The 6,696-nt window shown below is 33.3% G+C and overlaps 1 non-coding gene across 1 annotated transcript; it reads right to left on the bottom strand.

Annotated features, from left to right (window-relative positions):
• Positions 1–3,550: 3,550 nt before the first annotated feature.
• On the bottom strand, positions 3,551–3,623 carry TRNAR-UCU (transfer RNA arginine (anticodon UCU)). The gene has a single exon. It is a non-coding gene; the product is annotated as a tRNA-Arg (tRNA).
• Between the last annotated feature and the right edge of the window lie 3,073 nt (positions 3,624–6,696).

Here is a 6,696-nt window from a genome sequence, read left to right on the forward strand (position 1 = left end):
CTTTGAATAAAGAAAGGAGGACTCATTTGGATTTGTGACAGGAAACTCTTCTCTAAGAGACTTTTCATCATCTAATCTTAAGAAACTATTACTTCCATCCAAGTTTTTATAGCTCTAATTGTGCATACTACATGGTACCAACTATATTGTAATCATCGTGGTCTGATTTGAGTTTTTAGTTATCTGTCATGTGCACACTTCTTATCTTCCAAATTAGATTTCCCACATCTATTCTTATCATGTTCTCCCACACATCTGGTACAGAGTAGAGAAGAACTGAACACTTGGCACTCAACAGATCTTTACTGATTAACCGACTGGATCATTTTAATTCTATATAAAAAACTTTTACTGATTTTAATTTGATCCAGACAAAGTCAACTGAAATTTTAAAAATGTATTTGCAAACAGATGTTATGAAAATACTTCAGTTGTGAGAACACATCTACAGTATTAATTTTGTAACACTGGTCTTCTGCTCTTTCAGAACTTTTCAGAACTATTCTGTTGGCTAACTAAATTAGGTAAAAAGCATGCAATTCACAATCTAGGTTTTACCTTAGTTTAAATCTTAATTAAAATTGGCGACTTTGTTTAAGAAATAGAGGAAGAAATGCCACCAAGCACTGAGATTTTACAAGTTTGGGGCTGCCAGATACATGCAGCTGTACTCAAGAGAAAGAATTTGATTCACTGTGCCACCGATTGAGTGAGGTACTGCCACTGTTATAATTAGGAGAGAATGTGTGAATCTTGATGTGCCAGACAGTGAAATTCTTTCTATTTTTTAAAAGGGTGAAACTAACCATCACACAGTAAAGATAAGTTGGGACTGCAACATAGGATCAATGATGAGAATGAAAAGTTACCCTACAATATTTACACCCATATAGATTTTAACTCTAAATATTTATGCTGTTCATCTGAAGAAACCAATTAACTGTTTTATAATAATTAAATATGTTGGTTGATTACATCAGTGACAGAATTTGTACAAAATCTAAATGCTGCAACATCTAGAATATCAAGAATTGTATCTTCTAATAATGATGTTTTGTGGAAAACAAAACAAAACAGGTCCTGGCACTTCCCTGGCGGTCCAGTGGTTAAGACTTCACCTTCCAATGTAGAGGGTGAGGGTTCGATACCTGGTTGGGGAGCTAAGATCCCACATGCCTCATGGCAGAAAAACCAAAACATAAAACAGAAGCAATATTATAACAAATTCAATAAAGAATTTTAAAATGGTCCACATCAAAAAAAAAAAAAACTAAAAAAAAAGACCAAAATAAAAACAAAACCAAAAAAAACCCCAAAACAGGTCCTGAAATGCTTGGTTGGATTTTTTTCAAAGTTAGTAAGAGCTTCATTAGCAAATTAGTAAGAGTTGCTTAAGAGTATTACTGCACACTAACCTAAATAGGTCATTAATAGTGTATTTCCTTAATATTTTATACTTGTTTAAAACATTATTCTTAGATTTAATTCTATCCACATTTTACTATCAGCGTTTATTTCTAGGAAGAATTGAGCCTGAACACAATATGAATCATACTGAGTTTTTCAAAATACTGTTTTTTCTTTTTTAAAATATATGTATTTTATTTGTATTAAATATATCAAAGCAGAAAGGAGAGGCAAAGTATCCAGCCTAGCTCATATTGCCATATGTTATTAATGAGGACACTCTGTACATCTCATAAATTATTTCAACCTGCATAAAAGCAACTGTTAGAATTGTTCCAATGTACATTTTGACACGTTCCAATTATGCTACAATTTGGCTTAAGTCATTAAAAATTTTTTTGGAGGGCACACTATAGTTAAATATTACATAAAATCAGCCAGCATATGCTAATCAGTGTGAATAGATATAAGTTAAAAAATATTTTCTCCCATTCTATAGGTTGTCTTTTCACTTTCATGAAGATATCCTGAAGCATAAACTTTTTAAAATGGATGAAGTCCAATGTATCCAGTTTTTCCTTATCACTTATGCTTTTGTTACCACATTAAAAAACCCTGATGTTTTACTCCTTTGCTAAGTGTCTTATATTTTTAGGTCTCACATTTAGGTCTATAGTCCATTTTCATTTTGAGTTTATTTTTTTATGTGGCTTGAAGGGGTCCAACTTTATTCTTCATGTTGTCCTAGAACCACTTGTTGAAAAGACTGTTTATTCCCTCATTAAATTTTCTTGACACTTTTGTCATAATTTAGTAGCCCATAAATATAAGGGCTTTTGGGGGGATTCTCAATTATATTCTATTTATCTATATGTTTATACCACATTATTTTGATTACTATAGCTTTACAGTAAGTTAAGAAATTGGGAAATATGAGTCCTACAACTTTTACCTTTTTCTAGACTGATGGCTAGTTTGAATCCCTTGCATTTCTATATGAATTTTAGGATCAGCTTAACAATTTCTGCAAAAAAATCAGCCAGGATTTTGATAGCAATAGCACTGGTTTTTTAGATCAACTTGGGGAGTACTACCATCTTAACAATATTAAGTCTTCTAATCCATGTACATGGGTGTCTTTCTGTTTATTTAGATCTTTAATTTTTTCAACAATGTTTTATAATTTTCAGCGTACAAGCCTTCAACTTTTTTTGTTAAATTTATTCCTAGCTATATTTTTCTTTTTAATGCTATGGAATGTTTAATGCTAATGTAATATTTTTCTTAATTTGGGGGTTTTCATTGCTAGTGTAAAGAAACACAATTGATTTTTATATATTGATCTTGTATCTTGCAACCTTACTAAATACATGTATTAGTTCTACTATTTTCTCTTCTTTTGAATTCCTGATGATTTTCTATAAAGAAGATAACATCTGCAAATATAGTTTTCCTTCTTCTTTTCCAGTGTGTGACTTTGTTTTATTTTATGTTTGCCTATTGCTCTGGATAGAATCTCCACCACAATGTTGAGTAGAAGTGTGAGAGAAAAACATCCTTGTCTTTTTCCTGATCTTTGGGGGAATGATTTATTCTTTCTCTGTTAGGTATGATATTACCTACAGACTTTCATACACACCCTTTTTCAGGCTGAGGAAGTCCCCCTTTGACTCCTAATTTGTTTAATGTTTTTGTTATGAAAGGGCATTGGATTTCATCAAATGTTTTTTCTATGTCTATTGGGATCATCAAGTGTTTTTTATCTTTTATTTTATTAATATATGTTATACTGAATTAAACCAATTTTGCATTCTTGGGACAAATCTCATTTGATTATAGCATATAATAATATATTTGTTTATAGCATATAATAATTGTTATATTTCCTGGATTTAGTTTGTTAAGGTTTTGTTGAGGATTTTACATCTACATTTATAATGAATATTGATCTGTAGGTTTCATTTCTTGTTATTTCTATGTCTGATTTTGGTATCAAGGTTAGTACTGGCCTCAAAATGAGCTAATGAGTATTTCTACCCCTTCTACTTTTTGGAATAGTGTGTAAGAAACTGGCATTAAGTCTTCTTTGGGGAAATGCACTATTTTTTTTTTTTTTTTGGCCACATGGCATGTGGTATCTTAGTTCCCCGATCAGGGATCAAACCTGTGCCCCCTGCAATAGAAGTGCAGAGTCTTAACCACTGGACCACCAGGGAAGTCCACAATAAGTCTTCTCTGAATGTTTGATAGAATTTGTTATCTATGTCTAGGTTTCACAGAACCCTAAGAAATATTTAAAGGAATTATATCACTAGAAACACCACCACATTGGACTCAAGGAGACAGAGATGGTACAAAATGAAAATGCCTTTAGACACCTGAATTCAATGGGCATGAAGCAGATTTAGAATTCTATTCAGCCTATGATTTTATTTCTCTTGTGTTAATATGTAGGAGTGCAATGCCTCGTCACAGGGCAGGTGAATATTTAAAATTTTTCCAAACTGCCAAATTGTGTTCTAAAGTGGCTCTACCATATGTTTCACCCAGCACTGAATAAAAGTTCCACGTGAATAAGAGTTACGAGTTCTTCCATGTATTCACCAGCAACTGCTATAAGTGTTTTTAATGTTTGCCATTCTAATAGGCGTGTAGGAGTAGAAACCCATTGTGGTTTTTACGTTGAATTTCTCTAATGACTCATAATTTTGAGTATTTTTGATGTGTTTATTTGCTACCCATATATCTTCTTTGGTGAAATGTCCATTCATAGCTTTTGCCTGCTGTTAAAATGAATATTGGTTAATATTTCTATTCTCATTAACAGGAATACATGGAAACAACCAAAGAAAAAATAATTGCAGTCTCTTCTGCACTCCTGCTTTCCTTTCTTCACACTTTCCCTGAGACCAAACAGCATTGGAATGGCTTTTGCAATCTGGGGGTCTGGCTAAAAGGAAGTTATTAGCGGATGCATTTAGTATGGGCTTAATAGGTATATTTATGTGGTTGGCAGTCACATCAACATATAGATAAGTTATTGTTAGTGGTTCTGGTGTTGAAATTGCTTCTAAGAGTATTCTGATTACTCTGTATGCTGACTCATCTAGCATTGTGATATGAAGACATACAGTCAAAGAGGCATTTTTTTTAAACAACTGACACAGCTGAAAATACACCATTTTTTCTGCAACTTGGAAAGACATTTTGGGACATCTCACTTGGTACAAGTGAAAACCATAGACTCCTCATTTTGCATTACTTTCAAGTTTACTTATTAAATAACTGACAAAAATTGGTAAAAGTTGATGGACTATAAAACAGATGTAATAAAGATAAATAATATCAATAGAAAGATTTCTGTAATCAAGAATTAAATTGTTGACAAAACAAATTTCAGATCCGATCAATAGTTTTAATTAATTAAAAAAAAATTGTAATTGAAGTTACAAATAGGCCCTTGGTTGTTTCCTAATGCAATCAATGGCGAATAATAAATTGTCTGAACTTATGAGAAAAAGATTTAAATTTCCAACTGACCTGACATGAAGTGCTAATCCCAGTGAAGGAAACATATAACTTGGGAGAAGGTATTAACAATGGTGTGCTGGTACTTGTTTAATAACTAGCTCTCTGGAAAAAAAAGTAAACAAAAGGGCTGGTTTGTAGTTTTTGCCAACAGTGTAAATACTCCCACCACAGCTAATTAAACCTACCAATATGATATCACTGAGCCCAAAGTTGGAAGGAGATGCACACAATCAGCTCTTAGGAGGAGAGATGGGATTAGTGGTTTCCAGCCTTCCCAACACTATATTGCAAGGAATATATCAACTGTAAATTGGTTCACAGGTTTGTCCATTAAAATTTGAGAGTGGTCATGGCCCAAAGAAAACTGAAGTTCTTTGAAATATTACAGTTCATATGTGAAAGAAAAAGGTTTCTCTCAATTTGACAATTCTAAAGCTGTACATAGCATTAGTGATATTAGTTATGAGGCTGAAAGAAACTTTTATATGTTATCAATACAAATGTCAACAATCGTACTGAAGGAGAATGAATTGAGTTTTTATTATTCATAAAAATATTAGAAAACAATGGTCAAATGGAGAGAAGACCAAAGAGCATGTAGCCAGAAAATATAAGGAAGAAAGATTTTAAAGGTGGATCAGGCAATTAATGAAAATATACTATTTTTAAAATGTTGTGCTTTAAGTTTTGTTCAATAGTTATATATAATTTGCAATTTAATTTTCTCATTCTAAATCTCTGCTTTGTCTTTAATTTTATATTAGTAATTTACATTCTTTTTATTAAAGAGGACCCTCAGAATTGTATCAGTTTCAGACCCCACAGACCCTGGATGTGCCCCACAATTGATTTATAATTCATCCTAGAACCAGCTTAACTTTCAGATGCTAAGTGATAGTCTGCTACAGTTTTGCTGACCTCCAATGGCAAATTTTAAAGAAGAAAAAATTTCACAAAATGTGCTCACAAATGAGTTGAGTTTTCTTCTAGATCTACCCACTTACCAAATTTTTTTTTTTTTTTTTTGCGGTACGCAGGTCTCTCACTGCCGTGGCCTCTCCCGTTGCGGAGCACAGGCTCCGGGCGCGCAGGCTCAGTGGCCATGGCTCACGGGCCCAGCCGCTCCGCGGCATGTGGGATCCTCCCGGACCGGGGCACGAACCCGTGTCCCCCGCATCGGCAGGCGGACTCTCAACCACTGCGCCATCAGGGAAGCCCTCAAATTTTATTTTTTGGTGAGTACTTAAGGTTTCTGAGTATCATTTCTTCATTTTGAAAATCAGGTTAACTTGTTTTTCTATGCCTTCCAAAATAATTATTTTGGGGAAGTGATGTATAGGAAAATATTTTTATACAGTAAAGAAATAAATGTCTTCCCTGAGTCTAGCTTTACTCTTATATACATAAATTATGTTATGCTATTATGGTGAATTTCAACAAAATGATCCTCAAAACTTACTAACTTTCCAGAAACAACTTGGTAATATAGTTATGTTAAAATGACCTATTCAAGTGAATTTGTTAAAACATAAGTTTTTTATTATTAAAATGCATGTGGAGACTTTCAAGGTGGTGGATGAATAAGACGCAGAGATCACCTTCCTCCTCACAAATACATCAGAAATACATTTACATGTGGAATACTCCTACAGAACACATACTAAATGTTGGCAGAAGACCTCAGACATCCCAAAAGGCAAGAAACTCCACATATACCTGGGAAGGACAAAAGAAAAAAGAAAAAACAGAGACAAAAGA

This window comes from Kogia breviceps, chromosome 3 (assembly GCF_026419965.1).
Source record: "Kogia breviceps isolate mKogBre1 chromosome 3, mKogBre1 haplotype 1, whole genome shotgun sequence".
NCBI lineage: Eukaryota > Metazoa > Chordata > Mammalia > Artiodactyla > Physeteridae > Kogia > Kogia breviceps.